We start from the raw sequence: 27908 nt of genomic DNA, 5'->3' as shown, positions 1-27908 counted from the left end.
CTTCATAAGGCTCAGTAGGAAAACACCTTCAGAGGTCAAGATGTCCCCAGACTTTGAAGTTCCAAGCCGTTGTTTGTACTTTATTTCTGTTCTAGCAAATATTCTAGCTTTTGTTGGCTCTCTTGGCAGGATAAGTACAACTCTATATGACTGCAACTCCTCTATCTCAGATTTTGTAGAAATTGTCTTCAGAAAGACAATAATCTCATTTTTTACTATTCTTTTTTCTTTACAATGAGATGGGATCAGGAGACTTCAACAAGTATTTTTCTTGAACACTTGGAGAGGATCCAACATAATGCATTGTTTGCACCGATAATTTATTTTTATTTGAATTGGTAATATTTCTCTGAGATATAGTATGCTTAAACTCAAGAAATTATGCTGCTTTTATACGATACACTTGGAGAATGTGAAGATTCCCATGTCTATTCACCGCCTATTATGTTTGTTCACCACCTCTCATGTCTTTACAGGTATCAGGTGAGTTCAAAAAAAGAAACGCAAAAATTACATGTAAAATTTTGGAAACTCAGTCAAGAAAATCAGAAGAGCAGTTGAGTTCTAAAGTCGTAAAAGTATTTTACAAATTGACATGTTTATCAACAAAAAGGAGAAAATTGCTAAGAGTTGAAGATCATAAGAGCAAACTGAAGATCAGTATCGTATCTAGTTCAAAAGATAAACTTAAGATCAAAGGTCAACTGAAGATCAATCAAGTACTGAAGAATTCAAGGTCTTGAAGATTTCAATATGTGATTTTTCCCGAAGATGGAGTTACATGATAAGATTTTATCAACACCAGAAAAGGGAGAAATTATTGGAACATTTCAAGAATTCGGTGTTGACAAAACGAATATGAAAAATATCAAAGTAAGCGGTTCTTGTCCATGAGCCAAACATAAGACGAAAACTGGACACTCTCACATCCAGACTGAAGTGCTACCTAAACTGAGTTGACGTTGATCGGAACAAAACCGAAGTCATCAATTGGTCAAAGCAACCAGACTGAGTTTATTAACTAAACTGCATTCATTTTAGGGAACTAAACTGAAACCGTCTACCATGACCAAGACCGAACCCACAACATCAGTCAACCTCTTGCGGATAAAAGTTTCCCATACATAGCTACCGCCGTAAATTCACAGAGCCACTGTGTACCCTCATAACGGAATAGTACGATTTTTCAGTACGGATAAAATTTGAATTGAAAGATCCATTAAAATCAATGCCTATATAAAGGAGATAAATATCAGTACGGAAGAAGAGTCAAGCGTATACATACATAGAGACAAGGAAATTTGCACGCAACAATTCTACGCGTCTATATTCAATCAAGAGCTTCAACTAAATCAAACTGATCAAGCGCACACGCATAGATATATTTGATCAAGAGTAGGATCATACTGTGCCAAAGCTTATTGAGTTATAAACCCTGTACTAGATCATTTTAGTGAAATTTCAAACAATACTATTGTAACAAGAATCAGCCGAGAACTGAGTTCTTGAGATTGAGTCAATGAGTTCTAAGATAGGTAGTTTGGTAAGCCCTAATCTTGGATCAAGATGTTGCATAGTGTTATAATAGTAAAAGTCTTCTAGAGTGAATCCTTCTCAGGTGGAAGAAAGAGTGACAAAGGGGAGTTTAGCTTCGAACATCCATAAAAAAGTACTTGTGTTCTTACTTTCCAGTTTTACACATATTTCAGTCGAGCACACTCACTTACACACAAATTCAGTCTGGCCATTTTACATCAATTCTAATATGTTAGTTGGCATCTTTTCGCACAAATTATTTGTTTTCCAATTAATATCAACATAGAGAAAAGAGGCAGTTCAGTCAAACAACCTCAACTGAACTTATTTTTGTATTGTGATTAGTGGACAACTGCTACAGTACATTCAGTTTAGGAAGATCACACCCCTACTACCTGATCCTAAAACACTAGGAGATACCGTTTTGACAGGTACTGACCCATCAGAGTTGACCCTAGATGGTACTACATAATCATTGTCTCCTATACTGAGCAAGACTTGAAATCTAGCTAGTACCCATTCAAATGAATGAATCATACTACGTTTTTATAGTCTTGTTTTACGTTCTGAGCATAGTTCGCTCACGTAAATGTTGTTGTGTTTCTTGGACACCCCATTCAATGGGGGCAGGTGTGCAGGTGGACTGGGAGTGAGATCAGTGGTTGGTTGATGACCAGGATTTGGTAGCAGGGGATGCCGATGGTTCTAGATTAAGGTTTTATTTGGTATATATTTCTATTTTGGTTGTTATACGCTAAATTGTTAATTTCTGCGGTAAATTTGATTAAGTTTTTTGATTATTATTATTGCATGATTAAAGACTTTGGTTAGTATGTGATCCGGGTAGGGTCACTAAGTTTTTGGCATCAGAGCATGCATTAGTGTCTTTGGGTTTAGTTTGGTTTGTTTCTGTTACTTTGAGTTATAACAAGATTTGTACAGAACCTAGATGTGTGGTTTAAGTATTTCAAGTTTTGGGATTACCTAGGTATAATTCTATTCTTTTTTTGTTAGTAATCAACTATAGTGATTCCGAGAATATTTGTATAATCGGTTTAGAATTATACATGTTTGCTGAATGATTAGTTTTTTTTGCAGTTTCCCTAGGCTAGTTGTATTAGATTGAGACCTTGTTGGTTGGTTCCAGGGATGAATAGTGACATCAGGGCATAGTTGTGCTTTACCAAGTTTTGTGGATTGTGAGGATTTATGACTAGACGTTGAGGATGCACGACCTTATGCCAAGTGTTGCTCTCGAAGCCTTTCGCGCTTCAGAGGGTTTACAGAGAAGTCTACCTGAGTCTTGATGTCTTACATCAGTCATAGAAGGGTATATATAGAATGCTTCATTGAAATCTAGACTCTCTTAAAGAGATGTAGTTTGGTATCAGATTTAGAACCAAATAAATATAGTGCCATTATCATCTGACTCCGTCAGAGATATAGATTTAGATTTTTTGTTGTCATCATAGTCTGAAAATGGATATTCCTCGACAAATGAATGTTCTGAACAGATGCGGTACACAGTTGGTATTGAGATTAGACTAGATGGATTCTGTTGAAGAGATCTAGTTGATGTTGGGATATTTCCAGTAATTACTTATAGTTATCGTCAGACACCTTCAGAGATAAGTAAGGTGAAAACTTCGATATGAGAACTCCTTTGTGAGGACCTATGTTCTAATCATCTAATCAAGAATAAATCAAGCAATCAATGACAGAGAGTCAAGACAAAAAGTAAGAATTTTTTTAAAAGGCATGCATGGACCCCGTGCACACCTCCGTGCCCGGTTCCGTACATTAGTCTGTAGCCAAAGGGTCGGAGACTACAAAATACATGGACCCCGTGCACACCTCCATGCATGGGTCCGTGCACAAAAAATGCACTAAAATTCCAACTCCGTTTTCTGCACGAATCCCGTGCACCCTCTGTGCTCGGGTCCGTGCCCATCAAATCAAAAACATACACTTACTGCCTCGAACAAAGTACACACGGGCCCATGCATGGATGCATGTCCGGGGTCCGTGCAAGAAAACAATCATGACCATTCGAAATGCGAAGGTTCACGGACCTTGGCACGGATGTAGGCACGTTGTCCGTGCCCTGCTAAAAACCAAAAAAATAAGCTTAAGGAAGCAGAAATGAAAATCCAACAACAACTCAAACCTCAATATTACAACATGCATTAATACATCAATCTAACATCATACAATACATGAAGTTCTAGAGTTGTTCAAAATACTTGAAAGGGGAGAACATGCATCGGTTCTAGTTGTTACAAAACAAAATACATATCAAGTTCGAAAAACAACATCGAATCTAAACCAAGTCCCAACTTCTATCAAACTCAACCCGATCTATCCAAGCTGCCTCTGACTCAATCCTGCCCTACCTGTTTCCAAACACACATACAAAAACAAGACAACAACCGGATAAATCCGGTAAGAATAATATTCCCAGTAAAAGAAACAAACATGAAATATCAAGTAATATATCAAAATCATGATATAATGACAACATATTCCAATTATGAAATAGAATAAAATGTATGTCTTTAAGTTTCGAGATTATAAAATCGGATAATCAAAATATAGTTTGGTTCTTCGATTGGGATCCCAAGATGAAGATATCACAACAACTCACCGACTCTCCCGATCGAGGTGGATGATGCATATCTCAATCCTCTAGACTCTGGAGCAACTATAAGGAGTCTCGGGCTATTGGAGTAACTCGACGATCAATGCCACTTGATTATAGTCCCAAAAACGTCTAATTCAAAATGAAACAAATCATTTGGCTCAAGATGAATGCAAGTGCAAATCGAATAAATTCAAACATAATCCAATTAATTCAAGTAAACATGCAAGTATGTGATTTCAGGAAAACTCGAGAATCAACTCGGATTCGAGTATTCGTCCCATTTAATTCGATGTCGACTTATAACTTATTCTTGATCAAAGGTTCTCCAAACCTGGATGATCAGATGATAATCTCATATCAAAACTTATTCGAATCTAAAACAATCGTCAAGAGAGAAATCAATACTATACCGGCTTCAACTCTATCTGCTCGAATTCCGCTAACTCTGGATTCACCAATTGTCAAACCAATCTGCAATGAAGCAATATAAGATCATGATATCCCAAAACTCAAACCGACGACATAATGGCTAATAAACATACAACCTTAAAACCACAAACTCAGCATATCAATCAATACGACTTAAAAAAACCACAATATCAACACAACCAACTCAATATCAATAAAATCTCAAAACCCCATTTTCGAATTATGCTTCAAAAAATCATAACAATTCCAAACGTCGTTCTTTTTCCAATCTGACTTTACATAAACGATATATGCTAGCTCAAGAACAACATATCCAAAAATAATCGAATTCCAATGACGTCCAAAAATTTAAGTATAGCTGATCGAAGAAATACTTACGATAGAACGAAACCTTCGATGTCGTGATCGCAAATCTACCTTCAGATTGAATTTTATCGGACGGATCGTGAAGAATCGGAAATCCAAAAGCTCAAAGTCACGTTTTGGGTTGCTTCAATGGAGGGAACCGTGTAAAAAGAAGGAAGAAATAAAGAAGAAGAAGCCTTGTCATGCTGGTAAAATAAAGAACAAGTCAAATGGCTCAATGCACACTTTAGTCCCTGAAATTTCAAAAATTTCAAAATAGTCCCTGATCAAATATCACTTTCGCCCTCGAATTCTAATTTCGGAATATCAATAATAAACTCATATAAGATAATTTTGGGGTGTTACATCCTTGGTTCCAGCATTCTTGGATTAGTTGACTTCTTGTAGACCTTGTTGAGTTGAAATACCAAGATGAGAGTATGTTGATCAGTAGTTTAATATTGTAGTATTAATCAGGAACCAGAAAGGGTTGCCTAAACTTGATTAATCTTTTCAGGCTAAGAATGAGTCAAAATGGATTGTAAGTATCGAATTGTAGTTCGCTAATAAGAGAATGTGGACCTTGAGGTAGTTGTATTAGTTCTGTAAGCTTCTCGTGCTTAGGGACTTAGCTGGAGAAAGGTACTTTAAAAGAACTATCAGCTTCACATAGAATGTTGACATTCAAAATTTCTTAGATATTGGGATTTATCATAAATGTTTATGTCAAGATTTCATAATTGTCTTTTATCTAAGTAGAGCATTGAGATTTAACTATCTGAGTAGAGCATTAGAGTAGAGAATTATTGTCTGAATCCGTCAGAAATAGGAGGAACTGATCAGTACAGTTAGAACTTTTGGGTCTAACAATTTTTCTTTACCAAACCGTGAATGTGGTCAAATAAGGACGTGTTTTTGAGTATCTCTGTAATGGTTACAAATAGTGGATCCAAGTGACAACTAGGATAAGTATTTCCTTATCAGGAAGAGTTGATTTGCTTTAAGACTTGATATTGTACCCAGCTTGGTACCAGGGATAGTCAACCAAGTCTTCTGGGACTAGATTGGATTAGTTATTACATGATTATTGTAGAACATTTTGAGGCTTGATCGGACGTGCATAGTATTAAGATATTTTCTGCAGTCTCCTTGAGATTCAATCGCCAATTTTTGGTTGAACAAGTACATTAGTTCCAGTGGACTCTAGCTAGATTGAAAAATGATTAACTAATGTTGGTCAAACGTTAGTAGTTGAGGTCTATGGTGTTTTTGGGTCTGAGAAGGTTGTTGTTGCAAAATTTCTCATGGTTATTCGCTAGATCATTAACGTGATTAATTCAACAGAGTTGTAAGCAGTAGCATCACAGATTGCGAAAGAGTTGGGAGGACTTCATAGGTATTTTATCCTTTTGATACTTGTATAGACTAGACTTTGTAAGTTAGGAATTATACTGACTCATTATAGCCTATGAGTGAAGGTTTCTAGTATTCATGATTGAATTCAAAGGCAAAAATCTAACACAAGAGATATATGATATCATTTTGGTTACGATTGTTAGTACTGGACTTCATATTAATAGTTTTGTGATTCAAGTAGTTGAGACGAAATGTTTTGTCATTTAAGGGCCTGAGTTTTTGAACTTATTATCAGATGAACATTGTAAGATGTTACGAAATTGGTACGTTTGTCAAGGCTTGGTAATTCTGAGGAAGTATGTAGCACCCAAGTAAGAAGATTGCACATGCAGTGTTTATCATTGCAAGGAGAGAATTCTGTATTACCTTTCAGAGTTATAGGCAACATTACTCAGATATTTCAATTGATGGAGTCCAATTGCAGGAACAAGGTAGCCATTTTGGTTGAGCGTTAGAAAAATGCTATTTGTCAGGAAACATATATTAGATTTCCTAATTCAATGATTTTTATGGTTGATCGCTAATTATGAATAAAATTACTTTTGATTTAGTGAGATTTTCAGTACTAAAATCAGTGCTAGTTCCTATCACAGTTTTTTTTATCCACATATTGGTAATTACCTGTCAATAAAGCAAGACTCGTTTGTCTTATCTCCAAAAAAGTTCCAATGCAACAGGAATGGCAGTCAGTCAATCCTAAGATGACACTATTTTATTAGTGTAAGCAAATTTTTCAGTTAGATGGAAAAATGATTTGTGGTTTTGTTGTAATTTAGTGCAGCAGTTAAGGACGCAGTGCTTGAGGACACTTGATAGACTGTATTGTTAGCCATGGGATAGACCGTTCTTATCTCAAGCACTACGATAAGATCCAGTACAATGATTTATGGTTGCAGTAGTATCTGTGTGCAGTAAATTTCGTGAATGACCTCATTTATTGGTCATAGTATAGTTTCTTAGACTGTTACAATTTGCTGGTTTTGGTCCAGGTTTTGGGCAAGTTAATGTTTCTTAGTATCAGATTGTTGACATGTAAGAGTGATTTTTTGCAGTAACTCTATAGCATTTTAAAGTGAGACCTAGACCTGATTTCGAAGAAGAAATCCTTTTAAGGTGGGGAGAATATAGTAACTCGTATCCCATTTTACGATCTTAATAGTTAAACATGATTAAGGAATTTTAATATGATCAATCGGACCAAAAATCGACACCAGGATGTCAAAAAATTGTCCAAGAGTCAAAGTTGACTTGGGTAGTTAGGAAAATCCGATCATGAACCATAGGGAGATTTGAAGGTCTGAAGAGTTCGGACTAAGCGATGCAGTTTGGAAGCTGAGGGTATAGATCAAAACCACCAAACGTGAGATCGAAGCTTCACAAGGTTAGGACAAGAGCACAATCTACGTGTCAAGTGTTTGTAAAAACGTGGAAAGACAATCGGAGCTTCTGAAGTGGGAGTTTGGAGCTTTCGAAGTCGATCGAAGCTTCTGAAGAGCATATTAGAGCTTTTGAATAGCATATCAGAGATTCCGATCTGAGGTAATTCTAGACATGGCAGACATGCGATTTCAGAGCTTTTGAACCCTTGCCTATATATAAGCGACGAGATTCTCACATTTGGTATGTGTTTGGAGGTGTTTCAGTTGTATATTGGGTTTTATCCTTATAATCGAGGGTTGGGCATTAACAAGGTGCTACGGGGCTTGTAGCGGAGCAGTGCTTAGGTCAAGGCCTTCAACGTCAGTGGGCTGACGACGAACGCAAGTATAGTTTGAGATCCCTATTAGTATTAGGGAGTATCTATTAACTTAGTTAAGGTTTGCAAACTAGATTTAGTGATATGATATTATCTTGTTTTGTAGTCTTGGACGGTAGATACTTATACATCTAGGTCAGTTGTTGAGGTACGTAAAGTACTGACTGAGATACCTAGTGAATATGCATGCTTATGTGTTGCATACTATGTGCCATTATATATGTTTTAATGCATTGATATATTATGTTTCATGTGCATATTCATGTTAAGCCGAGTGTCCTTCAAGATAGCCTTTGTAGTAGGGTCGCTCAGTCCAACATTCCTTGTTATATTGTTTGATATTAAGAGACGCTGAGTTGACGGTGACTGACGCTGCGGTGGTTCGGATGAGTGTGTGGATGTAGATAGCGGAGTTGATCCCAGATGACAGTACATAATCATTGGCACCTAGACTGAAAATAATAACAATAAGACAAATATGTATAAAAATGACATATGTAATAATAATAACAAAAAAAAAACACATGATAAAAAAATTTCTAGTTGACAACTTCAAGTGTAAGCATATATAGCAATCTGAAAAAAAAAAACCAAAGGAAAGATAACTGAATTTACTCAATGCTGAAAAGCAAAATAAAAAAAATAAAAGAAAAGAAATAAAATTGTACTGTCACCTTCTGCTACTCGGAATCAATTTTATGGTATAAACCTCTGTCGTAAAACAAAAAAATTTCAAAAAACAAATTTAGCATAAGAAAGAAATATAAAGTAATTTTACTAGAAAAATAGCATATTAAGGCCAAGAATAACCACAAGACTAAAGATTTGATCAGTACAAAAATATATATACACAAGAAAGTGTTCTGAAAAATCAATTCTAGAGTTGAAACTATATTTGACCATTTCAAAAAAAATATACACAAGAAAGTGTTCCGAAAAATCAAGTTTGGAGTTGAAACTAGACCATCAATCTTCTGCAATGTTTTCTTCACTTTCTTCTTGCAACCATTGCAGTGTATATTGACTTTAAGGAAACAATGAAAAAGAACACAGTGAACAAAATTCCAGGAATATCTTTTGAAACAATAATCAATCATGTAACAGACAGAGGAAATAGAAAATAAGGCGCACAAAATAAGAGAGTGTGGAAATCAATCTTCGAATAATCAAAAATCAATACAACGTATTGTTCCAAAAATAAGTCCAAAAAATATAAGTCTCATCCACTTGCAACCAATAAAATCAAGTTCAAACAAGTTATTATAATTGTCACCGAAAATACATTGTCACGAAAGATCAAAATATTTTGTCTCTAACAACCGAAGTATTAGGTAGATTCGTTGATTTAATTTTAAATTCTCAATGTGTACTATCATATTTGATTCACAGATGCAATTCTATACCTCTGAGACCATCATGTAAGACAATTCTTCTACAGGCTCATGGTATGCATATATGATTTCTCTTCGAAAAAATTATCAATCAGTTATTGCACAGAGATGCATGATGCCTTTGCATCCAAATTAAACCTTTTGATGCATATAGTGTGATTGGCTTACATTGGCTTTATGTTCCAATAGCACTTTGACAGCATCATGCTGGGCATGCCCAGCAGCCTATATAAGTGGAGTATCAGCATGACTTTGAAAATCAACATCTTCACTCTTTGCAATAAAGAGCTTCAATAACTCAATATCTCCTACAAACCAAGATTTTAAAAATATTAAATTATGAAATGAGGGACGCAATTAAGTTCAATGAGCATAGCATCGCTCGACCTAGAGAAAATCAAGAAAGTACAAGTAAATTCATAAACCAAATAAATGCTCAAGTGATCTAGTTTGTCAATGTGGCAGAATTCAAACAACTATGCCATATTGGATCAGAATTCTAGTTTGTGAATGTGACTGAATTCAAACAACTACCACGAAGTCGCTAACACTATGGGCCTCGAAACTCCTAAGAATTCAGTTTCTTATAATGTAATCAAGAAATCAACCAAAGTGATTGATGAAAAAAAATTTCAAGCTCCAATCAGCTCATTGAAATTGGACTACATTGGCAAAGAATCCAAACTCAGTACCTGAAACACGAGAGGGATAATTCAACTCACAGGAAAAAGACAAAAGATCTTACCCCAAGGAATCATAATCTCAAATACACCAGCAAACAACTTCCTTCAATTGATAATAGGACTACTCGGAGAACTTTAGAGTTGGCAGGAACTTTAAAAGCACCTCAACTAATGAAGGCAGAGAATTGCACGCGAAGAAATTTAGTAGCGCTGAATGCAAGATTACGACAAAATCTACCAAAGAGAGAAGGAAAATCCAATGCCACTATCGTCACTTCATCAGACTCTGGTAGGGTCAAGAGTTATTCCAAAAATAAAATCAAAGAAAAAGGTTCGCAGAAAGATTTTGTGTCGTAAATGGATGAGAATAGAGGATTATACATCTTCGTTATTTCTGCCAAAGCATCAGCCATTCCTTGCTTTTCTCCAGAGGCTGCTCCAACTCCACCGGTCACGGTCCTTCCCCACAAATTCTTGATGGAATCTTCTTCGATCGGAACATAGACCAAAGAGAAATGAAATTCTCTCCTCCTTACAGATTGATATGTTGGGAATCCTTAGACGAGGCAATTTGGAGAGAATCAATCGACGTACCTGCATCAAGTTATCACACCGAATTGGTACAAAAATAGAAGGATTCAGACCTTGGGTTTTCGATTATGGCATTGGTGAGCTTTTCGACGGAGTTGGAAGGCTGGAGATGCAAATCGGCAGCCGCTTGGGTTGAAGAAGAAAGGGGATTGCGTTTTTGTTTTCTTCTCGAGAAGGATAAAAGTCAAAAATAAAAGTGAGGGAATTTTATTTTTTTTAACATTTTACTTCATCAAAATTAATATATTGAAGTAAAATATTACCTAAAATTATTAGTGAAGCCCGCATTTTTTAAATTTTGAAGTAAAAAATTAGTTTTTACTTTGCTAATGTTATTACCAAAGTTGATGTTCCATATTACTTCGTAAATATTAATTGCCGAAGTAATAGGTGGCAAAGTAAAAATTCAAAATTCTACTAGTGTCGACTCACGCTCAACCGCCTTCCCGCTCTCTCCAAAGCCAAATGAATTTTCCTTCAATTTTTTCTTGGGTTTTTTTATGTTATCTGATTAATTAAAGTCTAGGATTGCATTCCTAGAGTTTGGATAATTCCCTAACGAAAAAAATAAAAACAAGTTTTATTCAATTCTTAAACAACTATTCAAGAAATATTATGTATTTTGATATCAATGTGTGTATTCTAGTGTATAGGATGTTTTATTGCGAGGAACCACAATATTTTTGAAAGAACGATTCATTATGATGTGTTCATGAAAGCGTAGGTCATTTTCGACAAGTTGGAAGTAAAAAATTGGGTATAAGGGTTTCTAAGAAGTAAAAAATCTAATTTGCTGTTGAATGTATGTTTTGATGTGTTTTTTGGGGGTCATGATCATGAGAACGACTCAAATATAGAACGAATGACACGAGAATCACTTGCATTCTTCCTAGAAATGAGAACATTTGCCCTTATTTATAAAACCGAGTTTGGATTATCCGAACTCAGCATGTTTTCCACCCATTCCTGCTCTTTCATATGTTTCTAGATATCTGGATTTGGAAGATGGAAATTGGATTTTGGACGGTCCAAAATTGAATGTGTCAAGCTCCTTTCAACACATCATTAGTGTATGTGGCTCCCCGTGTTTGGATGGTCTGAACCCGGTATCAAAAGGACCGAACTAGTTCGGCCTGTCTGATCCCGGTTCGCTCGGTCTGAACTTCTTCATCTTTCTTTCCACCTTTTCCAAGTGGAAAGGAATACAAATCCTAACACAAGGGTTAGGATGCTGATTTTTTATTTGATATGCATAATTAAGAACCCCATAAAGATCCTTTCAAAAAAAAAAAAAATAACCCCTTAAAGATGTTAGCAAATATTAGCAAATATTATTCTAGATATTCTCAATATTTGTATAGATCTTCCATTATCTTTTTACCATGTAAAGTGCGTTGTAAGTTAGGGAGTTATTTTGTGTATATCTTTACGTCTTTATAGGAACACTACTGTATCTATTTATATGCCGGTTGAGATCAATAATATTATCAAAGTTTCATAAATTCTATATGGTATCAAATTCCCCCTAGGCTCATGCCGTACACCCTAGCCGCCGCTGCCAGCCACCACACACCCACCGCCCAACCCCATCCTCATGGACGAAACTACTGTCTCCACCGTCCCACCACCATCTCCTTCACCCTTGATCTCCATCAATTCTACTGCCTAAATTCCCCTCAAACTAACCTTCTCCAACTATCCGGCATGGCACCTCCAATTCCGCTCTCTTCTCATCGATTATGACCTTATGGGATTTGTTGATGGCTCCAAACGCTCTCCACCACCCACTCTCACAAAAGATGATGTCACCAGCCCCAATCCTGAATACTCACTTTGGGTTCGTCAGGATCAACTTTTACTCAATGCCATCACCGGTTCTCTCACGCAAACTCTTATTCCCTTCATTGCCACATCTACAACCCCTTTTGATGCTTGGTCAACACGGGCCAAGACCTATGCTTCCCCCAGTCGTGGTCACATCTTACAGCTCAAAAATAAACTTTTCAACCCAGTCAAGGGTTCCAAATCCATCACTGACTTCATGCATGGCATCAAGGCTATTGTTGATGCTCTCGCTCTCATGAATGTCTCATGTGATCCCTAGGATATTACACTCAAAATCCTCCATGGCATGGACAATTCCTACAAAGAACGCTCCCATGCCGTCCAAGCTCGAGACACATCGATCTCGTTTGATGAGCTTCATGAGAAGTTACTCAATTTTGAGGCTCAAATACTGCTTCGGCAATCTGTCGTGCCTGGCCTTGCTGCTGCCTTTCCTGCCTCTCGCTCCACCAAGTCTCCCCATGTTGCTGCATACCACGGCTGCCGTCAGCCTCCACTGGCTCTTCACCGCGGCCCTACCTTGGTCACTGCCAGCTTTGTGGCACTACGGGACACTCTGCAAAGCAATGTCCCAACTTTCAATATATTCCCTGGACTCCGCAACCGTCATCGGCTCCTCCTCCAGCATATACACCTCCCCATGCTCACACTGCGTCACACTCCTTGTCTCTGCCTTCCTCTACTGAATGGCTCCTTGACTCCGGTGCCTCTCACCATGTCACCATAGATTTGGCCAATCTGTTGCATCACACACCCTATGCTGGGTGGTCCGACTCCATGACCGTTGGAAACGGAGCTGGTTTGCTTATTTCTCACACTGGTTCCCTTTCCTTACCTACTTTTACTTCCCCCTTATTGCTTACTAATGTTCTGTGTGTACCCTCCATGCAAAAATACCTCCTTTCGGTCGCTCAACTTTGTAGCAATAATAATGTTTCTGTCACGTTTTTTTCCTCCTCCTTTCAGGTGCAGAATCTTCGCACGGGGGAACTCCTCCTCAAGGGACCATGTAGGCAAGGAACGTACGTTTGGCTGGGCACCATCTCCTCCCTCACCGCCCCTCTCTCACTCACTGCCACATCCACCTCTCTATCCTTGTGGCACTCTCGCTTAGGCCATCCCTCGTCTACCATTATTCGTCACCTAGTTAACTCCAAAGTGTTTCCTTTGTCGTGAAATTGTTTTCCGCATTTTCATTGTAATTCTTGCAGTATTAATAAAAGTCACAAATTACCATTCTACGAGTCTAGTCTTACATCCTCCCACCCCTTCAAATTAATTTTCTCCGATGTGTGGTCCTCTCCTGTTGTTTCCATGGATAGATATAAATACTATGTCATTTTTGTTGATCATTTCACCAAATATGTTTGGCTTTATCCTCTAGCACGTAAATCTGATGTATTATCTGTGTTCACAACATTCACTTCTTGGTCGAAAATAAATTTCAAAGTAAAATTATCACCATTTACACTGATAATGGTGGGGAGTTTCTGGCTCTCCGTCCCTTTCTCTCCACCAAAGGAATTTCTCATCTTACCACTCCATCTCACACCCCACAACATAATGGGTATTCTGAGCGTCGACATCGCCACATTGTCGAAACCAGTCTTACACTCCTTCACCATGCCTCTCTCCCATCCACCTTCTGGCCCTTTGCCTTTGCTGTCGCCACCTATACGATTAATCACATGCCAAAGTCCAATCTCTCTATGACCTCCTCCTTTGAAAAGTTATTCGGTCACTGTCCAAATTTTCACAAACTTCGTGTCTTTGGGTGCCTGTGTTATCCCTGGTTACGCCCTTACAATAAACACAAGCTTGAGCCAAAATCTCGCCCCTGTGTCTTTTTAGGTTACTCCCTCACTCAAAGTGCATACTTGTGCTTTGATCCTGTGTCTCTTAAAACACTTGTCTCTCACCATGTCCACTTTGAAGAGTCTATCTTCCCCTACCCTACCTTCCTCTCTACGTCTGACTCTGGTTGTTCCACAGCCCCTTCCGCACCACCACCTACTATTCTGTCGATCCTACCTCCCATGGTTCCTCCGCCATCCGCCATGGTCTCGCCTACTACCCCGCCCCCTCACTTGGATCCTCCACTACCACCATCGCCCCAGCCCCGGCCGCACAACACACCCCCCGTCGCCCCAAACCCTCCCGCCACCCACCAAATGATCACTCGCTCCAAACACGACATCCGTAAACCCAATCACAAATACTCCCTTGTCACCACCACTGAACCCCCTGACATTTAACCCACCTGTGTTTCTCTGGCTCTCAAGGATCCTCGCTAGCGGTCTGCGATGTCTCTTGAGTTTGATGCTCTGCTTCGCAATGGCACATGGGATCTTGTTCCATCTCATTCTAGTCAGAATCTTGTTGGTTTCAAGTTGGTGTTTCGCATCAAATGCAATCCTGATGGATCTATGGATTGCTTCAAATCTCGTTTTGTTGCTAAGGGGTTTCATCAATGCCCTGGTATTGACTACAGTGATACTGTCATTTTCCTGGGTTCCAATCTGATTTCTTGGAGTTCCAAGAAGCAACGGTTGGTTGCTCGCTCCTCTACTGAAGCTGAATATCGAGCTATCGCCTCTGGTGCGGCCGAGCTCACTTGGATCAGCTCTCTACTTCATGAGCTTGGCGTTTCTCTCCTTCAGTCCCTGTGCTTTATAGTGATAACATTGGAGCAACCTACCTCTGTGCTAATCCAGTGTTTCACTCTCGCATGAAACACATTGCTCTAGACTACCACTTTGTTTGAGAACTAGTTCAAAGCTCGCAACTGCGGATCTCTCATGTTTCGTCTCAGGATTAGCTTGCAGATGCACTCACCAAGCCTATATCTTCTGCTCGGCTTCGTGACTTAACGTTCAAGATTGGTGTTTTTAATGAATCACCATCTTGAGGGGGCATGTTAGCAAATATTAGCAAATATTATTCTAGATATTCTCAATATTTGTATAGATCTCCTATTATCTTTTTACCTTGTAAAGTGCGTTATAAGTTAGGGAGTTATTTTGTGTATATCTTTACATCTTTATAGGAATACTACTGTATCTATTTATACGCGGGTTGAGATCAATAATATTATCAAAGTTTCATAAATTCTATAAAAGATGTTTTAACATTTAATTATAGAAAATTAAACTCGGATCACTATAACTAATTAATATCAAATCATATAATAATTTTTCCCATTGAAAAACGAGATAAACTATATATATTAAAGTAGCTACTTTATAGTGATACGATAGATTTCAACATAGACTTGAATCCTAATTCCCTTGCAATTAAGGTGTTATTTTGAATGATGCAAATACACACACTGCTAAACGTTCTTAATTCGATTTGAAACCCTAATTTCTTGCACAGGAGGGAAAAATATGAGCCAAAGAATTATTTTTATGGTATACAGGTGTCGAAACAATTGGGTTTTAGTTAAAATTAATGAAAACTTATTTCCAGTTGACTATGATGCGAAAATATAATTACATGGACGGGATTAGTTATCGATTGAGAAAAAATAGTTAAATTTCTTTGTTATACAATATTAGTTAATATACTTTTGTCAAAAAGCATAAGAAGAAAAAGAACCAAGACTCGTACTATTTTGGTGTGTTTTGGCTTTATATTTTATTATATTGATTATCAATTGAAAAGTATCGAGAAGACATGATAAACATATTAAAAAATTTAATATTTTCCTTTCACCAACATTATAAATATTACATACAATGATCTTCTGTGGGCCTGATATTCACATTCAAAAGCATATCATCTGATCATTTTATGATTCTGAGAAGTGATCACTTTGTTTTCAAATATATATGCTTGTATTTTTCAAATTTGAGCGGAAATTACATATGCTTTAGCCATTCGATCCATGGCGGAATTCAACTATGTCCCTATCGCTCTGGAATGAATTATAGTATGGGTAAGTGTCATGTTTAAGCATTGAATTGTTATATGAAATAATAATACGTGTAACTTTCCAAGCAACTTGGCCAATTTGTAAAATTACATCATATTGCAAATTTAATCAGCGTCATATTGATTTTCCTATTTTACGGTATTAGCCATGCTACACCAAGCAATTATATGCTGTAAAAATTCTAGAAGTGAACTGTTATTTTGTACTATTATTGATTTGTTCTTTATTTTGTTTATTATGTGTGTTACCCCCGAAACTGTGTCTAGTTGACATCGAAGTTATTTAACGTTTACACATTAAAAAACCAGCCCGGATTTCAGAAATTTCAGAAATAGCCAGTTTCAATCATAAACTGAAATTACACTTTCCATCAAACTGAATTTACAGAAATCTTTACAATGCTTGAAGGGATGGTAAACTAAACTGATATCAAATTCTAATGCAGGGGCTACTAATAAACTGAAACACTGAAACATAAACTAAAATAACAGAAATCTTCGTTCAGTCTTCACTATCCCCAAAACTGGTTTTTCTCGCCATCTTCCACTTCTTATTCGGTTTTATCTGAGATGGTTTGGGTGGGTAGTTGAGTGATATGATTGTCACTTACTAAATGAGGGAAATATCCCATCTTTTAAATTCTGTTTTTGACAAAAATATTATACATATACAGAAACCAAAACAAAACTGAAGTCTTATACAATTCAAAAATATAGAATCAGTTTATGTACCAAATTAACTAATGATTTTTGTGGCTAAGTGATATCAGTCTCTCATATGTTTTTTCTCTAAAGGGTGATGAATCGGTGCAGATCAGAAACAGAGCAGAGTGTTCAGAATATTATTTCTACCACTAGTTCACAGGAATCAGTGAATTTTAGAAATTCAGACTTTGAAAATAGACATACATGCTAGAACATAACTTAAAACATAGTATTACCTTTAAAACCGAAAGCCCACTTACCAATAATGCAAAAATAGATTTCGATTGTGCTTGGGATAGCTCAACTGGACTGGTAGCTCAATTGAACACTCATACTCACTTTTCTTGTGTATTTGCTCAGAATATTGTGTAACCCTTAATAAAAAATTTGGGTGATATTTATAGGAAGAAATATGATTGTTAGACTCTCCATTTAATGCCATTATTGGCCATGAATTCGAGTTTATGCGTCAGTTACAAATCCACATCGAGTTGCAGCTGTAGCTCTACTAAATTTCGTCTGATGACTTAAGCTCAACTGGATTTGAGCTCGACTGAACTTCGGCAACTGAATCTGGTCCTCAACCGAAGTTCGGACCTCAACCAAATTTCAGTACTCAACTAAAATTCGAACCTCAATTGAATTTATTCTTTGACTGAAATTTGGGTTCTCACAATGTGTTTGTGTTAGGATCTAGGGAAGTTTTTAGAAGGAAGATTTGAATAAACACTTCAAATAAATCAAATCAAATTCAATTGGGTTAGCAACTAGAATTTCTTGATTATCGCAAGTCAATGTCAGTTGGCTAAAAAAAAGGTTGTGCGGAAAAAAACCTCACTGACAGATGTAACAATTAAACCGGCTAACGAACAATGAAATAAGAGGCTGAATGGAATGTAAAGAACAAATAATACATATCTGGATGTTCGAAGACTTAAAAAACTCCTAAGTCAGCCCTTCATATTTTTGGGAAGAATTTCAACTAAAAGACTTTAACAGTACACCAAATTTTCTAAATCCCAATTGTGGTACCCAAAATCCATTTTATGTGATTAAATTAGCTAAACATGTTTAAGATATTAAAGCATAATTAAAGGATTTTAACATGATAAAACCAAGTTGTTAAATGACTCCAAAATGTCCGAAAATGATCCGGGATGTTCGAACACCCGAGTAGTTCGGATACACCCGAAGTGGTTTGGATGCATAGTGTTGGTTTGGATCATCCGAACTTAGTTCGGAGCTTCCAAACTGTAGCAACTGTATGTTTTATGTGTTGTCAAAATGAGATTGACAAGTGGCGAGTTCAAACAATCCGAAAGTGGGATCGAACCCTCCGAACTGCTGGCGTTGTGAGCTGTCAAAGTTTTGTTGACACATGTACTACATGAGATGTTGATATTTGGGGTAGGAGAATAAGGAGAAGAGTAAGATTTAATTTCTTGGAGAGGGGGTCCGGCTGGAAATCCCCATGCGTCGATAGAATTAGGTATGTCAGAAAAAGGGATAAAAAAGTGAGTCACTGGGTTGAAATTGGAGAAAACATGAGTAGGATCATCAACCCATCGGGATAGCACAGGATTCGAAGATATTCCCATCCTGGTAATTGAAGAGTTTTCAAAAGTATCTCATCATCGAAGAGAATGTCAAAATGAGTGAGAATACGGTTGATGAAACGAGCGAAAGGAAGACTCACTCTTTTGGAGGATTTCGCATTGCTATGATGACTTACATAACTAAACGAGGAAGGTTGAAAGGACGTTGAGAGATTATATGAAACAAGACATACAATTCCAAGTATTTGCAAGTACAGAGTTGAAACGACTCGATCCTACTACTAATTTTTTTTTTATTATTAACAAATAAGTAACTAAATATTTAATATAAAATATATATAAAAATCATGCATCTATAAATAAATAAATAAATAAATAACTAAATACTTAATATAATATATATTTAAAACTTGCGTATATATAAATATATATATTAAATAATTAATTTCTGAAACATTTATAAACATAAAGAAATTTCCATAAAAATATTCAAACTAAAATCCATAATAATTTGCATGCAAATAAAATGAGTACCAATCCATGCATCAAAATATCATCACCAACCTCTCATAAAACCCCCACATAAAAATCCATAAACTCATGAATAAATCATAAAATATGTGCGGAAAACGTAATAATATTAAAACCACTGAAAACATAAACTTGAGCGTAGGTCACGGGCTAGCCGGCCACCGGGAGCTCATATGTCTTCACTGCCAGTCGGGGCAACATTCTCTAGATCTATTTTTTGCTCACCTGACCCATTTATGTCTAATGAGCCTAGAGTCTCAATACAATCTATCTCATAATAACAACATGATAAAAACTTATGCATCACATAATACATGCAACATACATAATACTACATATATACATGCATGTCCTTAAAAAAATCATAACTCATGGCTGACCTTAAACATTTATGCATAATCATATCATAACATGTTCATCATACATCATACTTAGGGCATATCATCATTTAAAAACTCTGAAGGTTATATCCATGCCGTGTGACCGTGTAAGTGATTGATCAATCAAAGAATCAGCGTACGTCGCAGTGGGATCTCACCTCTTGTCCCCTTCACCAGGATGATCCCGGATCCGTAAGCAAATCATCATAACATATGGAAAGGCAATCGGGCCCCAGAATCCTGATTATCAGTCCCGTACTCTATGGAAAGGGCTCCGGGCCTAGGTATCTCATCCCCAATCCCATATTTGTCACACACCCACTTCAAACTTCCTTAAAATATTTTCATGCCCCACATCATACATATACATACATTATCATGCACATAATAAAATCATTCATGATCTTATTTTTCATAAAATATTGCCCGTAAATATATATTTAATTAATTATTAATAAAAATAATATTTTTTTCATGCTTAAAATATTCATGCAATAATTAAATATATATTTACGGAACATGCATATTTTTCATGAATTGGTTCAGGCTGCTGACTCCTTAGACATAGGCCCATAAACTTCTAGACTGGCTCAATAACTCAACTTAAGTCCATTAACTTAAATTTAGCCCAAATAATTTATTTAAGCCGATTAAGACATGTCTGGCCCAATAAAAAAATCCAAGCCCATTAATCACCTAGACTGGCCCAATGAGCCCATTATCCAAAAAACAGGCCCAATAATTTTCATGGGCCCTAGGCCCATAAAAATTATTGGACTCACTTAAATAATTGTTTAAGCCCAAAACATAATAATTAAATGGCCCAAATAATTTTTCAATCTAACTTATGCCCATTAATTATAACTTAAACTATCAATTAATTTAAATTAAAAATACCCGAACCCAACTAACATAACCCGGACCCAACTAAATTGACCCACATCATCTTAGACCCGACCCGGACCTGAAATAACCAAACCCAGCTCGTTACCACATCAAATTCCCAACATTATGTACGTGAATTGCACTCCTTGTGAAATTTCTCGGTCGTGAGCCACAAGTGGCCTACTACCGGCTAGCTCCGGCCACCCAATAGCCAGAGCTCTAACGCCCAGACGTAGACCACATCTGGGCGGTTCCAACGAGCCATGCCTCGACTAAAACCGATCCCTACACAGCCCTAGCCAACCACGTTTTCGGGAATCCCGAACTGCCGACCCGCACAGACCTATAGCTTGTTTCTGATCAGCTTGATCTTTCGCAGGTTCTAGCCTCACCTTGGTTCAATCCTAAAGACCATAACAGACCCACTAACCATGAGCCAACAGCCCTAGCCGGTTCCAGATCAGAAAACGTGAGCATCATGCATGAAAAGAAGGAGAAAACGTTTACAGTTTATGTATTCATGCAATAACCTTCATAAATTTGAACGCATCATGCAAGATCAACAAATTTCATGTAAGATCAGAATATTATGGCTTAAATGGTGGCCAAAAAGAGAGTTCGAACGTGCCTTGGATGATTTTCGAAGCCAAAAACGTTAATATAACGCGTACGACGATCACTGGGATGAACGACCTTCAAAACTTCGATTAAATCTTCAAAGTGCTCGTGTGTGCTGTGAGTTTTCTCCTGAAAACATGAGAATGGAGATGGGGTAGATGGTGGCTAGGGTATTCAACGTGAAGAAGAAGGTGAATTAAAGCCAATTATATAATATCTACTTATCTAATTATTAAATTATTGAGTTATAATTTTGGGAAAATAATATATCATATTTAATATAAAATTTAACTCTTAAAAATTAATATATTTCTCACAATTTCGTAATATATATTTATATAATTTTAAAAGCCCTTAAAAATAACTTATTTTAGTGAAAATTGATTCCATATATATCTATATATATAAAAACTATTATTTTTTGAAAATGATACCTTAAAATAATATTTTAAGGCTCATAAAATTATCATAAAAATATTTGGAATAAAAATCATATATCTCGTTCATCTACGGTCCCGCCTACGCGATCGAAAAACACAAATTCTAAAAATCTCATAAATAGCATAAATGCAGGTTAAATGATAAAAATAATATTTAAATCATGAAAATAAATTCACATATTTCACATAAAGTCCTTTAACCCATTTTCTAAATTTTAAAATAATTAATTGTCCTAATTATGCATGCGTGTTTACGTAAACGAATTTTCGGGCGTTACAAGGGGTCTCCACTGTGATGAATGACAGAAGTGGTGATCAATTTTTGGACTAAGAGAGTGTTTGACTAAGCCTATTAAAAACATCTTATAAGCTGTCACGACTTATTTTAAAAATAAGTTGTTAAAGTGTTTGGATGAACTTATTTTAAACGAATGAAAGATGTTGATGTGTTTGACATTATAAGATCTTTTTATTGTCAAAATTACCAAAAAGATTATAATACTATGAATGTTATTAAAAATATTTTTAAACTTTTATCATAAATAATAAACCTCTATTACAAAAAAATAAAAAAAAATCATATTTAAATTTAGAAAAATTGATATTCTTTGGAAATTTCATTTTTAAAAAATATTTAATATTTAATAAGAGGAAGACATGGCGGTGATTTATGAAAATATAGAAGGTTATTTTAGAGAAGTATAATTTTAAAATAAGACCATTTTAAAAAAATTAGGGTTAGCCCAACATTTTTAAAAACAACTTATAATCTGTCAAACAGCTTATTTTGACCGTTTATAAGATGTTTGACCAAATTATTTCCAATCAAATTGGAAGAGCTTATATGCTGCAAAAAAACTTATAAGCTGTTTTGTATATCTTATACCCTCTAATTGAAACTCGGAGCGAAGGTTTTTTAAGTTAAGACGGTTGTCGGCTGGAGTAGGATGACGACCAAGTATAGTACTCAATGCTATCTCAAGTTCAAAATTTGGATCATTTTACATTGGGAGAAAAATTCACTTGGCCCATTCCTATGAAGTTGGAACCAATCGGCTAGTTCAGCGAAAGAGAACCGAATATGCTTACTTTGAATGACTGTTGCAACATAGATGTCATCGCTGCCAAGTTCGAGTTCAAATTTAGCGTAGAACTTGTGGATGATAGAAGGAAAGATGAAATCAGGAGTGGATGGTTGAAAAAATTATTCCCATTCTTGAAATGTGATAAAATCAAGTAAAGGTGAAAGAGAATTTGCAAGATATTCAGTGTTGAATATTCGGGCAGGAAGAAAAGGACGAGTGGGATAGTAGTCGGGTATGGGACGAGAGATGACGGGTTGAGTATGATCATGGGCTTGGGCTGATTCAAGGCCGTGTTCGATGATTTGAACTCACGACGTCAGTATTACGTCGTAGACCCATAGGAATAGTGTAGAGAGGCTTAGAATGAGTGAAATGGAGAGAAATATTGATTTGGTGCGATTTTGAATTGAAGATCCGAATTCTATATATAGACGAGGGATCGGAAGCACCGATCCACGTTTGGAAGGCCAACTTCGATCTTTGTTCGGACGATCCGAACAAGAACAGATGAATAAAATCTGAAAACTTTCAGAATATTGGAGAAAATGAAAGTTTCGAACTCTAACAAAAGGACTGAAAAAAGGCTGCATTGATTTGAATTAATTTTTTTGGGATCCGTTCTGAAGATTCGAAGAGCTTCGGAAGCTCCGAACTCTGATTTTGAGGGAAATTTTGAAAAAAATTGAAAAAGTTGCGGGAATTGGAGGGATTGTGTTTGAATTCTCCGAATCGGTCAGGAACAGAAATTGCAGAAAGGACCCTTCATTAATTTATAATAAATGCATGAACAATCCTAAACTTTTAAATATGACAATATTTAAAATGTATGAGCTTATAATATTTATGAAATACAATTAATTTGTATCATCCAATATTAAATTGATCAATTTTTGTTACTCCCCCTTAATGGGACATTAAATTCAATTACATGAACATGTGTTTACAATTCAATCATACCAAGTATACCACAAAAACGAGTAAAAGTATCTCATCTAGTGGTTTTGTAAAAATATCCATAATTTGATTTTTGGTGTCAACATATAGAAGTTCAACTTCATTTTGTTCAATGAGACCACGAACACATGATGTCGAGCATCAATATGTTTAGTTCGAGAATATTGAAAAAGATTCTTTGTGAGACATATAGTGTTAGTATTATCACAAAAAATGGGAATTTTTGAAAAATATACACCATGGTCAAGAAATTGATGTTCAGACAAAGAATTTGCACATAACAACTACCAATAGCCATATATTCCACCTAGGTCGTTGATAACACAACATAATTTTGTTTATTTGAAAATCAAGACACCAAACAATTTCTCAAAAAGAAACAAGTTCCACTAGCGTTTTTTATATCCACCTTATAACCACAAAAGTCGGCATCATAATATGCTTTTAAATCAGAAAAGAAAATTTTAAAATTCTATAAGCCGAGATTTGGAGTATTTGAAATATATTTAAAAATGCATTTTAAGACGAACAAATGTGACCCTCTTGGACATGATTGATCATGCACACAAGAAAAAACTAAATATAATGTCGGGTTTATTTGCAGTTGCATAAAATAGGGAACTTATCATGCTATGAAACAAATTTTGATCTACAGGTTTATCATTTTCATCCTTGTTGAGTTTGATCGATGTGCTCATTGGTATAGATGATTCTTTTGAATTCTCCATGTCAAAGTTCTTGAGAATTTCCTTGATGCATTTTCCTTGTTTTATGAAAAACCCATCTTTGCATTGTTTGATTTTCAATCCAAGAAAATAGTTGAGTTTGCTCATCATGCTCATTTAAAAATGATTCTGCATAAGCTTAGAGAATTATCAACATAAAAAAACATTATTAGCACTAAAAATAATGTCATCTATGTAAATTTTCCCAATAAGTAGATCATTTTCTTTAGCCAACTAGTAGATCATTTTCTTTAACCATAGTAAACAAATTAAAGTAACATAAACTTTTCCTCTAGAAAAACCATTCGAAACAAGAAAATCAGATAATTTATCATACCAAGATCTTGGAACTTGTTTCAATCCATACAATACTTTATCAAGTCTATAAAAATGATTAGAAAAGTGAGGATCTATAAAGCTCGATGGTTGATCGACATAAACTTTCTCTTTCAAATAAGCATTCAAGAAAACAATTTTAAGTCTAGAAAGCAAAATAAAGTAACATGTGAATAGATTCGAGTCTCAACAGGCACATAAGTTTAATCATAATCAACGCCCTCTTCTTGACTGTATCCTTTTGTTACAAGTCTACCATTATTTCTAGTGAAAGTACCATGCTTATAAAGTTTATTTCTAAGAACCCATTTAGTTCCTATAACAGGTCTATCAATAGGTCTAGGCAAAAGATACCATACTTTATTTTTTTAAATTCATTCAATTCATCTTTCATAGCAATAATCCATGAATCATTAATCAATGCTTCTCCAATGCTAGGTTCTATAGAAAAAAATAAAGATGATTGCACACATTATTAAGAGAAGAACGAGTAGATACTCTTTTTGAAAGACTTCCAATGATAAAATCAGTGAGATCATCTTTGTGAGGCATCCACTTCTTTGGATGAAGTGTGTCCTCTTTGTCATTTTCATCCTCATTTCATTTAGGCTTGATGAGACCATATCTTCTTCGAGTGCATGTATGTCATCATTTTTAGTTCAAAGAGATCTAGAAAAATAAGTGTTAGATTCATCAAAAACAATATGAATAGATTTTTTTATAACTAGAGTGCGTTTACTAAAAATTCTATAAGCCTTACTAGTAGTAAAATACCCGAGAAAAATATAATTTTCGGATTTTGCATCCAATTTTCCAAGATTGTTCTTACCATTGTTGTGAATGTAGAACTTTGATCCAAAAGCCCGAAAGTATGAAATGTTAGGTTTTCTCCCCCTCGATAGTTCATTTGGAGTTTTCTTGAGAATTGGTCTTATTGATACCCAATTGATGATGTAATAATCAGTGCTCATTGCTTCAAACAAAAAATATTTTGGTAGAGAATTCTCACATATCATGGTCCTTGCAATCTTTACTAATGTCATATTTTTCCTATCAACTACACCGTTTTGTTAACGCTTCCTAGCACAAGGAAAATTGTGACCAATGATAGATTTCGGAATTTGCATGAAAATGAGTACAATATTTGTTATATTATCGGCATAGATTTTTTGAGTATTCCGTATTTATGTCAGAAATTTGAGTTTTTGAGATTTATGGTCTCTACTCTTATATTTAAGACTTCTTGTAGGAAAAAGACGAAAATCGGAGCTTGGGAAGGCATATTTGGAAGTCCCGAACAGAACGTTTTCTGCCTAGGGCAAGATTTATTTCTGCCTAGGTGGAACCCAAGGAGCCTAGCCGCAAGAAATTGGCGCCTAGGCGCTAGCTGCACAGAAAAATAAAATTTGGATTTTGAAAGTTTGAAATTCTTGATTTGGACGTTAAATGACGGGCTTCAAGGACATATAAATGGGAATAAGAGGACTTGGAATAAGGGACTGGAGACGCATCAGATTGAGAGGAAGGAAGCAGCCATCAAGAGCGGAGAAGGGAGAAAAACTTGAAGAACTCAAGGAGGAACAAGAACCGCAAACACCAGTTTTCTTCTTTCCTCTTTTATTTTGTTGGGATTTAGGGGATCCTGCACGCAAAACTATGTTTTGATTTCTTTTTGAAGATTGAATTTTGTTTTTATGCATTCTTGATTATATTATTGATTTTATTGCAACTTTGGAGATTGATCAACTTTGAAGTGATTTTATATGCTATAATCGATACCGAAAGGAGATTTTATAACATGATAGAATAATATAACACATGGATCGACAACTTGCATAGACATATGAGGTTGGGTACATGTTGATAGTCATAGTCTAATAGGTCGAAATCTAAAGAATTCCATGGTTCGTTAATTCAATTGCAATTATTAAATAACACAAAGACACTTGATTATTTCAATTTGTTAATTAGATTAATATAGCTCGACGGATTATATTGATAGATTAGGAATTCCGTCAAAAGCATGACTTGAGAATTAAAATTCAAATGTTAGAGAACATTAATGGGTTAGGTGAACTGAGATCCTAACAATCGTTTATTTATTTCTGAACATAATTTATTTATTTTTCTTTTGATTCATCCTTTTAGTTTATTTCATTAATTTATTCTCATCTCATCTTAATTAACTAAAGAATAATACTTAAGAAATATTGTCATACCTCAATTTCTGTGGATTGATACTCGTACTTTGTACACTATATTATTACTTGACTCTGCACTTGCGATTTATTCGAGCTTAATTGATATATATATATATATATATATATATAATTGAGTTGATTTTTTTTGGTAGTATTTGCTCGATCAAGTTTTTGGCGCCGTTGCAGGGGATAGAAATCGACAATTTTTACTTTTTTTTTATTTTCTTTAGTTATTTCTTATTTTTATTTATTCCATTTTATTCCCGCGTTATCTACCTTTTTCTATTTTATTGTTGCAGGAATTCATCTGGTGTAATACTTTGAGATGTTCCATTGACAAGTATTCACGAGGTTTACCCAACAACATGGAGAGCCATTCTACGCAGCATGGGAGAGTATCAATAATTTAGCAAACACCTTCCGGTATCATGAGTTTTTCAACTATTCTCTCCTTAAATTTTTCCTTAATGGTTTGGATGCATTGACAAGAAGATGGGTAATTAATGGAGCTCTGAAAATTGTTTGTCCACTATTTTGTTGAGATAATGACATTGCGATACACATATTAGATGATATGGCAGAATTTGACTACTATCGGTATTATTATATTTCACCACAGGTTCAGAACCACCAGTACCCACAAGATACTCATTACCCAGATTATACAGACCAACCATTCGAGCTTCAAAAGGAGGAGGTAAGTTGTTCTCAATTGATCTTACATTCACTATAGGATATGATGAGCAAGTATGTGGCAATGACAGGGAAATCTATAGAAGATCAAATAAATTTTCGGTGCCACCTTGTCGAGCAAATAGAGAATATGAAGAGATCAATTTTCCATGACCACCGAGAACATGAAGTGAAGAAAGATACTCAAACACTGATCTCCAAAATTTGGTTCGATGATGATGACTCAGAGAACC

General features: G+C 35.7%; 1 long non-coding RNA gene across 6 annotated transcripts; it reads right to left on the bottom strand.

Annotated features, from left to right (window-relative positions):
• Positions 1–3679: 3679 nt before the first annotated feature.
• On the bottom strand, positions 3680–10942 carry LOC140874677 (uncharacterized). 6 transcript variants are annotated; one of them, XR_012148189.1, is made up of 7 exons: positions 10260–10942; positions 9683–9822; positions 5318–8575; positions 4985–5205; positions 4588–4648; positions 4181–4306; positions 3680–3929 (listed from the first exon to the last, which is right to left on the bottom strand). It is a non-coding gene; the product is annotated as an uncharacterized lncRNA (long non-coding RNA). The 6 variants fall into 6 exon arrangements; XR_012148191.1 differs by having other exon boundaries at positions 6989–8575; XR_012148190.1 differs by having other exon boundaries at positions 4985–8575; positions 10260–10483; positions 10579–10942.
• Between the last annotated feature and the right edge of the window lie 16966 nt (positions 10943–27908).

This window comes from Henckelia pumila, chromosome 1 (assembly GCF_033568475.1).
Source record: "Henckelia pumila isolate YLH828 chromosome 1, ASM3356847v2, whole genome shotgun sequence".
NCBI lineage: Eukaryota > Viridiplantae > Streptophyta > Magnoliopsida > Lamiales > Gesneriaceae > Henckelia > Henckelia pumila.
This window is presented reverse-complemented; position numbering and strand designations above follow the sequence as displayed.